Here is a 10,905-nt window from a genome sequence, read left to right as displayed (position 1 = left end):
GTAACCAGTATGTCCTTGATCACAGGAGGCTCAATAAAGAGATAATGGTGCATGGTATTAAAAAAGTTTATTTATTTTATTGGTACATTTTAAATACATAATGATAACATTCATCATAGGGAATTTATACATTATACATTGTACAATTTATACATTATACATTTATACATTATATAGCTTGCTTCTTCTTTTTTTCCCATTCCCCTCCCCTCCCTTCAACTCCTCTTCCTTTCAATATTATTATTATTAAATTTTTTGGTATTGGAAATCAAACTCAGGGCCTCATACCTGCCAGGCAGGCACTGCACCACTGAGCTACATCCCCACCCCTTCCTTTCCTTCTTTACAAAAGCTTTGTTTCCATTTTTTCCTTCTATTCTCCTTTTTTTCTCTTGTCCCTTCTCTCCTTTCTCCCTCTCTCCTCTCTTGTTCCCCTTCTCATTTGAACATTTTCTTTTATATCTATTTCCCAATATCTATTCTGCATTTTGGTCTTTATTTATACTTCTAGTATCTCACATCAGTGAAACAATGTGGTATTTAAACATGTGTGTCTGATTTATTTTATTTAAGAGTATGGTGTCAAGGTGCATCAATTTAACTAGAAATTTCTCAAGCTTATCCTTCTTTATGGCAGGGTAGTACTCTACTGTATAAAAAAAAACCCACACATCTTCTTTATCCATTCATTAGTTGATGGTCATTTGGGGTATTTCCAAGATTTAGCTGTTACAAACTATGCCTCTATAAACATGGATATGCATATGTAGCTGTGGTATTATTGTAGCTAGGTAAGTTAATTAGATATCTTGTAGGCAATTAGACAGGGCTGGTCTGTGAGGAGCCAACATAAGGACAATCAAGACACATTCACTGAAAGCTGTCATTGTAAAAGAAGAGAAACTACCACACCAGCTTGCTTCCCCTAAGGATGTATAGCAGTGATTGATATTCTAAATAGGTATCAGTCACCTGGGAGGGGACAAAGATCTTACCCACTCCTTCCAGGAAAGGTCCCTGACCGAAAATCCTTGTATGCTTGCTACTTGACTTGCTTCCCCATTGGATCCCCATCTAATCAATATTACCTAAGTGACTATACTTGTCATAATCTTATTGGTTGATCATAGTTTTGTCCACCTTGAGATTTCTCATTGGATCATCATTGCCTATGTAACTGTACTTGCAATCTTACTAGTTGACTACAGTTTTGTCCCACCTTGAACCTGCCTCATCTTGTGGCTTTGTCCCATAAAACACCTTTGAGAAGCAGGGTGGGCAGGGAGCCCACTTTCCAGTGCCCCTTCTGTTTCTTTTAGATAGAAGCTATCTTTCTCTGAATAAATTTTTCCTGCTCTTAACCTTCATTTTTCATAGAATTCATTCTTTGATTTTAGAGAACAGGAACTCCAGTTTTGGATATCTTGCATGTTTCAGAGTTACATCTATTCGCCCTATATTAGTATGATACTTTTAATTCTTTTGTTGCCCCTGCAATTTGCAAGTCTTCAGTAGACACCCCCAAGTGGAGCTAGCTACCCCTTAAAGCCCTGGGCCCCAAAATTTAAAAATGGGGGAGTTTTATACAGTAGTTTAAATTGGGGTGGGTTTGGGATGAGCAATAACATTACTGTCTTGAGGTTGGGGCTTTCTTTAGGAATAAGATATTCACATAGCATAACAAAACAGGATACGTATTGTGAATGTTGAGGCTAACCAGATACATTTTCAAGGCTAACAGAGGACAACAGAACACATTGTGAATACTAAAGCTAACGATGTGTATATATTTTGTGGGGGCTTACACTGTGATTATATAAAGTATCATTTGTTGGGAGAGGTTGTGGATTTGCCTGTTTCTGGGTAAATAGGAACAAAATAAGGGCCTGTGAGAATTCTTAAGGCTTGAAGACCTAAAAGTTTAAAAATTCTGCATTAAGGTGACAACGAGGGGCCATGGCCAGGGCTACTCTGTGGTGGATATCCAAAAGTTCCTCAGAACAAACTAGGTCCCTACAGCCCATCTGGGTAATCAGCAGAAAGTCTCCACATCTCCTCCCTATCTGGCCTCCTCAGTGAGGTGAAAGGCAAACTGTCAGTGATCACCAGATATCCTCTGTCTCAGAGTGATCTGAAACAGTGCTGTCAGAGCCCTTTCTTAAGACTCCATTAAGAGTTGAGCCACAGGTTTAGACTTCTCTCTCTACTAGTAAGATAGGACCCCATGTTAGATGTAAAAACCAAATCTTTGATAGACTAAAAACTACTCAAACCTTGTCTCCCCCCTTGTAGGCATGGTCTTTATCATTTATGTGCTTAGGGGAGAAAAATACCCTTGCTGATAGGTTGTGCACTTTGGAACTTTGACTGTGGACTTGTAGAATACTATGGGGTGATTTTTTGGATGTTTAAATGGCTTGAACTTTATTCGGACTTTTTCTCTCAGCTAGTGAGTTAAAAATTCCCCTTAAACTTTTCTCTAACTTGTTGGGAGTTCATTTTAGAATCCCTTGTAGTCAGACCACTCCTCCTTCCAGGAAGTCAGACTAAGGCAACTTGCATAATTGTTTCATCTTACACAGAGGGAAAATAGCCTTGCAGAACTATTTTGTCTTATACTAGGGATAATAGCAATCAGTTAGTGACTTACATTTGTGTTTTATATACTAATTAGAATAAAAGGAACATTTAGCCAGCCTTTCTCTTTCTTCATGCTCTCATAGGAAGCTGATAAAGATGCCTTTGCCAACATGTGGATTGTGGCTGCTAGCAGGACCTGTGTTTCAAATACTTGGTGAATTTAAAATGGCTCTTAAAGGAGTAGCCTTGTCTTGCTGCTAATAAAGCTTGCCTAGGTGAATGTCTCAGAGATTTCTCCACCCTAGGGCCCAGGGCAAAATCTCTGACCTATGTGTCTCTGAAGACAATCTCTTTTGCAGGCAAAAGGTGCTCTGATTTGACCTATTTTCCTCTCTTTCAAAGGGCTTAGAAAGCGGTGGTTTATTATTGATTTTGCTAGCATATTTCCCTTTTAAATACTGCTGTTACAACTGGAATCAATTATAACTTGTGCTTTGGACAGATTATGATGCTATGTCACAATTAGAATTATACTGTAAGAGAAAAAAATGGTCAAAATTGTTTAATGTTGAGACTTTCTTTACATTAAAAAATAATCCTTGGTTGTATTCAAATGTAAATGTGGGCCACAGAAAAATCAGACCCCTCGCCCTTAAGGGATTAAGTATCACTTAGTCTAAGATTACTCCTTGCCCTTTAAAACCAGAGAACAAAGTTTCCAAGACAACTTCAAGCTAAGCCTTGATCACCACATACTGAGGGTGGAGTTTCTAGGCCAGCCAAAATTAAAACCTCTATGTGGCTATATCCATCCTTAGCTAAGTCGTTCAGGTCCCTCAAAGACATCATCCCTTGCAGGAAGTAAATGGCAAATATGGGACTATGTGTGTTCATGTGTCTTTTCTCTCAGTGACCTAAGACAGATCAAATGAGACCTAAGAGTTTTCAGATGACCCTGATATGTACATTGAGGTCTTTAGAGGACTTACTCAGACCTATGAACTAGATTAGAAAGATGTAATGTTGCTCTTAAATCAAACATTGATTTCTAGTGAGAGACAAGCAGTATTAAAGCTACTACATTTAGAGATAAATATTACCTTAATTTTGGAAGGTGAAAAGACAGGGAGTCAGGGGAACATCTGGTTTCTACTGGAACACAAGCAGTTCCTGTACAAGTCCCCCACTGGCCTGCCGATCATGGGATTAAAATAGGAGACATTTTCAGGCATGTATTCTTGAAGTTCTAAGAAAGATGAGAACCAAGTCCTTCAGTTATTTTAAATTGTCAACTATTTATAAGGAAAAAGATGACATCCCTAGCTCCTGATTTGATAAAAGAAAATACTATAGTTTTTCCCAAATCACAGTCTTGCAATATGTAGGCCGCATGCTGCGATGTGCCCCCTCAGAGTCACTCCCTAGTGAAGGCACCATTCTACTGAATTTTCTAACAGACAGGGGTTATACGGTTTCTAGATCTAAGGCACAACTTTGCAGCCTTGAGGTAAAATATTTAGGCCTTATTATACCTAAGGGAACCCAAAGACTGGGGGAAGAAAAATTTAAACCAATTCTTTCCTTCCCAAGCCCAAGACTCTAAAACAGCTAAGAAGATTCCTAAAAAATTACAGGCTTTTGCTGTTTTGAGACAGTAGGATATAGTGAGATTGTGGGACCCCTCTATCAGCTTATGGAGAAACCTAAAAGATGGTTACCCATATTTTAACCTGGGAGCCTGGTTCCCAGACCCCATTCCAGAAGCTCAAACAAGCACTTCTAAGTGCCCCAATACTGAGCCCTCCTACAGGACACCATTTCAGTTTATATATTAATAACAGGCAAGACATGGCTTTGGGAACGTTTATACAGGATCGAGGAGCTTCTCAACAGCCTGTAGGGTAATTAAGTCATAAATTAGATATTATAGATTCAAAGTCTTTTTTTTTTTAAAGGCAAGCTCTAAACAGTATAGTTAGAACAGTGTCATTCTCTCTCACTCTCTTCAAGAGGCAAAAAAAAAAAAAAGCAGCCATTCAGGTTCTTTGATTGTTGGTTTAATTTTTTGCTTGGCAATATAGTTGCAGTCAATCATACCTTTGTCCCTGGAGACATGTTTTGCTAAGGGTTACAGATGTACTCTGGGAAAGCTCTTGATCTTAACTGTATTTCTACACCTGAGAAGGTTAAGATTTAGTTCTTGCGTTATACTTAGAGCCACTCTTCTGTTCCTTCTCCATTGGCCTGCCCCTGAGAAATAACACAATTCTCAATAGTGTTTGGTTCGAGGTGCTTCCCTTCTCTGTGGCTGCTGTGCTTCAAGACAAAGTTTCCAGAATGGTGAGTTTCCCCTCCCTGAATCCCTTCCAGAGTAAAGCTGACCTTCACTTATCTCTGGGCCATGTTAAAAAAAAAACCGGTCTAGGTTTAATCCTAAAATTCTCAAAGAATAATATGAAGGTTTTTAGTCCAAATTTATCTGTCTTTCAGTCTTTAGGCAGAATTGGAGGTTAACTCCTCTTATTTCCCTCAAGAAGGATGCTGACTGGTTTTTATAGCACAGATAAATTCATTGATAGAACAAACATTTCTAGGGACTCTTATGAGTTTAATAGCTGTTTTAAGCAAAAACAAGTATTAGAAAATAGGCATAGCTCCAGTCCCCACAGGACTGCCTCTCTCATCATGATTTCTCCCTGGAACATCTTCCTGGGCCAACCACTATTCACAAAGATGTGCTGAGGCTCTGAAAAAGGAAAGCCTATACCGAAGTGTGGTCCAAGATCACAGGATCACAAGGAAGGGAGTCCAGGCACATGGCAAGAGTAGCTAACCTGGCTCTGGCCACTTCCTTGCACCTTCAGTCAGCTGCTGCTGGTACTGGACAGACTGAAGACTAAGGGACACTTTAAATTGGACACAGAACAAGAGGGATAAACAAGGATGCCTGCTTTCCCTTTGTTTCTTTTAAAGTTAACTTGTGCTTTGAAAATACCTAGGTGAGTAAGAACAGGAGTTTCCTGGGGAAAATAGGACCAATGAGCCAGTATAAGGTAGCTAGTCTGTGCCCAGACTATCTTCTGATTTTCTCCAGATGGCAGCCTCTGTGCTGGAGGAGTCACCCTGGACATGCCTTGGGGATTTGTGAATCAAGTAGAGATTCACCAGGGACACCGGTCTGTTTCTCTTGTTTCAGTCAGGAGACTCCATATCTAAACTTTTCATTCCTTTAGAATATATTCTTAAACATTGGAAAGTGTGCCAGCCTCACTGAAAAAGAAATTTTTCTGCACCATGCCTGCCTATCCCCTAGAGCCAAAATGGAATACAGAGGCCTTCTTCACTCACTGTTTGGAATTCATACTTAGCTCCAAAGAGTGTCATCTAGTCTCTTTACAACCAAACCCAGCCTGAGTGCACCCCTCCCCCCACCCAGAGACAGTTAAAATTACCTTTAACAGTCTGTCTCTTTAGAGGGAACAGCTACATGTGTCTATTAAAAAACTGTGGCTATGAAAGCCACAATGAGAACCCTGTATAGCTGGGTATTCCAGTCAGATAAACTGTCAGCTTAGGGCCTGTTTTAAAAACTGTCTTTGCTCTCACAGGTGTAAAATGTTTTTATTCCTTTTGACTCTTATTATAAGAGATCTCTGTTAATTGACCTATAAAGGTTCTGACTAGTCTTATTTATAGTTACAAACTTAAAAATTATAAAAGGGTTATTATAATTCAACTTGACCAAATACATCTGAGTGCACTCTGGCTTATAAACAAGTCATCTTATGCGTATATTTGTCTGTCTGTTCAATTTGCTACAACGTGTACAGCAGTTTTGTTTGAGCTCAACAATTTTTTAGTCTTTTTTACCCTTTTGGATTTTTAAAGACGTTGGCCTGTAACTTAATTTGGCTTATCGATAAATGTCATTAAGGACATGCTTCCCCCAGGTTGCCAGATGATCAAAATGATGTCAACTGGTTTTACAAACACAATACATATTGTTGTCTGTATATAATAACTCGGGAATGTTTCATTTTTCAAAAATAATGTAATTGTTGTGATCTAGCTCTTATAGGTCATCTAAAACTTGGTTAAGATAATTAAATAAAATCTTTTGGGCTTAGAAAAGGCTCCTCTTGGTAAATAAAGGAGCGGCTATCTGGAAAAATTTGTTTCAGCCTTTGTTCACAAAGGAGACCCCAATAATTTCCATAGCTTTGTGGGAAATACATTGCTAAACATATTATTATTATATGTATACATTGGCTAAGTCAAAAGGCCAAGTTTTCTGTGGGAAAACAATAAGGTTTTATTAAAATGTTCTCAGTACAAAATTAAATTACAAGACAAAGGGTTTCATATAACTGTGATACTCGTTATTTCATGGTGTACTAAATACATTCACACCTTATGAATGTGCAAGTCTAGGATATTGTTTATGGTAATAGTCTTTTTTGACTGAAGTACTGCCTTTCTCTTGCACTCCAGCTATTTGTGATAAAAGGTACATGTCAAGCCAACATGAGATAACCCAACAAATAATAGTTTTCTTAAAAACTTATGTGATGTATGGGCCGGGGATTTAGCTCAGTGGTTCTGGCACCTGCCTTGCAAGCACAAGGTCCTGAGTTCAATCCCTGGTACCAAAAAAAAACTTAGGTGATGTATATGTCATATGTGTCATTACACTTAGAGATGCTTAGATGCCAAACAGTCCAAACAACGTCACACAATAAAATTAAGGGCTAGACACTATAAACTTCTAAGGTACTTTCTCTTTAGATGACATCCTATTAAAGGATGTGTCAATTAATGTCTTGTAATCAGATGGAGGTGTTTGACTAAAAGACTATTCCATACTAAGATGGACATTTAAGTGTGTTACAAAGATAATGTCATCATGATTGTCATGCTCAAATACTATGTGTAGCTCCTGATCTTAAGTTTCTCTATATAAGGTATAACTGTTGTCTGTTAATATCTGCAAGGATTCAACTACTAAAACAACCATGGCTAATAAATAACAGTTGTCTAATTGTGCTTTATATTTCAGAAGTTCCCAGACAAAATTATAATAGTTAAGATCACTGCTCCTACTGCACTACTAATGTCACTGATGTTCTCTTCTGGGTGTTTAACAACTAAAGTTTGAAGACAAAAACTAGGAAGGTAATTAGGCTAAGAGGACAGCCAATATTTTGGTCCTAACCCTTCAAGATCAACAAAGAATCCAGGACATGAGGGAACTTTTTCTATAGGATTGTACATCTTTTGTAAGTCACCCAACCTCCTGAACAGGGAGATTGCTGGATGCCAGAGGACAAATGTACCATGTGCCAAAGGAGGGTCACCAAGAGGGAAAAATTTCCCATACTTTCACTGAAAGCAACACGGTCAAGGAAGACCATGACCTATCATGGTGGCTGACACTGACAGGGGAGCTGAGAGTTTCTATGCATGGTTCCAAAATAATGCCTGAGGGGACTTAACTGACCTTGATAGACAGTAAGAGATTGATTCTAATTTTTTTTTTTTTGGTACTGGAGATCAAACTCAGGACCTTGCACTTGTGAGGCAGGTGGCAGAACCACTGAGCTAAATCCCTGGCTCACTTTAACTTGGTCTTAAACACCCAGCAGAAAAGAATAACCAAAAGAGGTATAAAAAATGATGCCATAGTAATAAAGCTAGATATAAAAAGGGGCTCCAATCACTGACCCCTTCTGGCAGTTTCAAGCTATACCAGTAGCTGACTATAGTTATGGAACATTAGGAAAAAACTATGGTAAAATCTATAAGAGCTCAACTAGAGTTTTAAAATTTCTTAGCTAAAATTGCTCTTCAGATTGTCTCTATTTTCTTATAGTAAAATTAGAGAGACCTATGACAAAATATTAGACTTACAGATATCCACCATCAATAAGAGTCTAAGAGCCAGCAGGTTACAATCACTATTTCAGTTTTTAAGTGTGACTCTCTCCCCAACCTGTCTTTCCATTCTAGTGCTCATGCTTAGATTATACATGCTCTAACTTCTTAAAACTTCTGTTTATTCTTGCCTAGAGGCTACCAAACTCCAAGCAGTCATACAAATGGAACCAGTGACAGATGTTCTAGACTTCTTTTACAGGGATCCACCAGATTGACCTTGTAAAAAAGTTCATAAGTGCTAAACTATATTAGCATAGTTTATACTGCTAAAGATATTGTATGACAGGTTAACGCTATATTGGGTTCTATAGTCCCCTGGACCTTCTCCTTATCCTCTTTGTGGGAGGCTATTACTAGTTCCTCCTGATGAAAACACTTTTTGGCTATATTCATAACAATCCTGCTGATCTTATTATTTGGCCCATGTATTATTATTATTATTTTTTGGTACCGGGGATCAAACTCTGCACCTTGCGCTTGTAAGGCAGGTGTGGTTCCACTGAGCTAAATCCCTGGCCCTGGCCCATTATTCTTAACTGTTTCTTTGTCTTTGTCTCCTCCAGACTCAAAGCTATACACCTACCCAAGATGACAATGCCTGGTGCCTACCAAGGGCCTTTAAATAGACCCTCTGTAGAGTAACTCAGACTGCCGATCACAACTATGGCCCTCTTCATCTGGATCAGGCAAGTACCCTTGCCCCTTCAGGGTAGTTAGGGGTACTTTTTCAGAGGGGAGAATATTGTAGATATGTAAGTTAGATATCTTGTAGGCAGTTAGACAGGACTGGACAGCGAGGAGCCAACATGGAGGACAATCAAGACACATTCACCGAAGAACAGCATTGTAAAAGAAGAGAAACTACCACGACCATGTAGGATGAATAACAGTGATTGATATTCTAAATAGGTATCAATCACCTGGGTGGGGGACCAATATCTTCCAGGAAAGGTCTCTGACTCAACTCTTACTGAAAATCTTTGTATGCTTGCTACATGACTTGCTTCCCCTTTCAGTCCCTATCTAATCAATATTACCTAAGCAATCATACTTGCAATCTTACTAGTTGACTATAGTTTTGTCCCACCTTGAACTCACCTCATCTCCTCATCTTGTGGCTTTGTCCCATAGAACACCTTTGGGAAGCAGGGTGGGAGGGCAACCCATTTTCCAGTTCCTCTTCCGTGTCTCTTAGGCAGAAGCTATCTTTCTCTCAATAAATTTTTCCTACTCTTAACCTCCATTGTTCCTAGAATTCATTCTTTGATTTTTAGAGAACACGAACTTGTGCTTCATATACTAGCAGGTTTGGGAGTTATATCTATTTCCCCTATATGACTCCCCTTCAGTTTTGAGGGTCACTTTCACTGCATACTGAATTCTAGGTTGGCAGCTGCTCTCAACACTTTAAACATTTCACTCCATGCTGTCCTTGCTGGCCTGGCTGGTGAGGAGTGATTGGATGTAACTTTTTGCTCCTCTATAGGTGATTTTTTGGTCTGGCTTTTTTCAAGATTCTTTCTTTACATTTAATTTTCTGCAACTTAACTATGATACACTGAGATCCAGTGTTTGTTCTTGTTTTGCTTTGTTTTTTGACATGTATCATGCTCGGTGTTCTCTGAACTTCCTAGACCTATGATTGGATTCTGACATTAATTTTCAGAAATTCTCAGCCATTATTGTTTCAATATTTCTCTTTTCTTTTTTTCTCCTTCTAGTATTTTTGTTATGCATATTTTGCATCTTTTTAAATTGTTCATGGTCCTTGGGTATACCCCACCCCAGGGCTTGCTTTTTGTGATAATAGTTCAAACTGTCCTTGAACTCATAGTGATATAGATCCTCTCCCCTCAGCCTCCGGGGTGCTGGAATTACAGGTGTGCACTGCCACACCCAGCTCTTTCACCTTTTTTTTTTTTTTTTTGGTACGGGGGATCAAACTCAGGACCTTGCACTTGCTAGGCAGGCGTGGTGCCACTGAGCTAAATCCCCAGCCCTATTTATTGGTTTTCTCGAGAGGAAGTCTTGCTCTGTAATTTAGGCTGGCCTTGAATCACTATGTAGCCCAGGCTGGCCTTCAGCCCAATGGTGATCTTTCAGTCTCAGCCTGCTGGGATTACAGTTGGGCACCACCACACCCGGCCTAGTGATCATACTTTAAATTCTTGGTCTGATATTTCCAACATTCCTGCCATATCTGAGTCTATTTTTTCGTGGTGCTGGAAATTGAACCCAGGGCCTTGCATATGCTAGGCAAATGCTCTACCATTGAGCTACACCCCATGCCTAAATCTGGTTTTGCTGGTTGCTCTCTTACTTCAAAATGGATTTTTGCCTCTTAATATGATGTGTAATTTTTTGTTGAAATGTAGACATGACCTACTAGGT

The sequence above is a fragment of the Heterocephalus glaber genome, unplaced genomic scaffold (genome assembly GCF_053883595.1).
Source record: "Heterocephalus glaber isolate CG9 unplaced genomic scaffold, H.glaber_assembly_v1.0 deba00000621, whole genome shotgun sequence".
NCBI classification, from domain to species: domain Eukaryota; kingdom Metazoa; phylum Chordata; class Mammalia; order Rodentia; family Bathyergidae; genus Heterocephalus; species Heterocephalus glaber.
The sequence above is the reverse complement of the archived record's forward strand: the minus strand, read 5'-3'. Positions refer to the sequence as shown.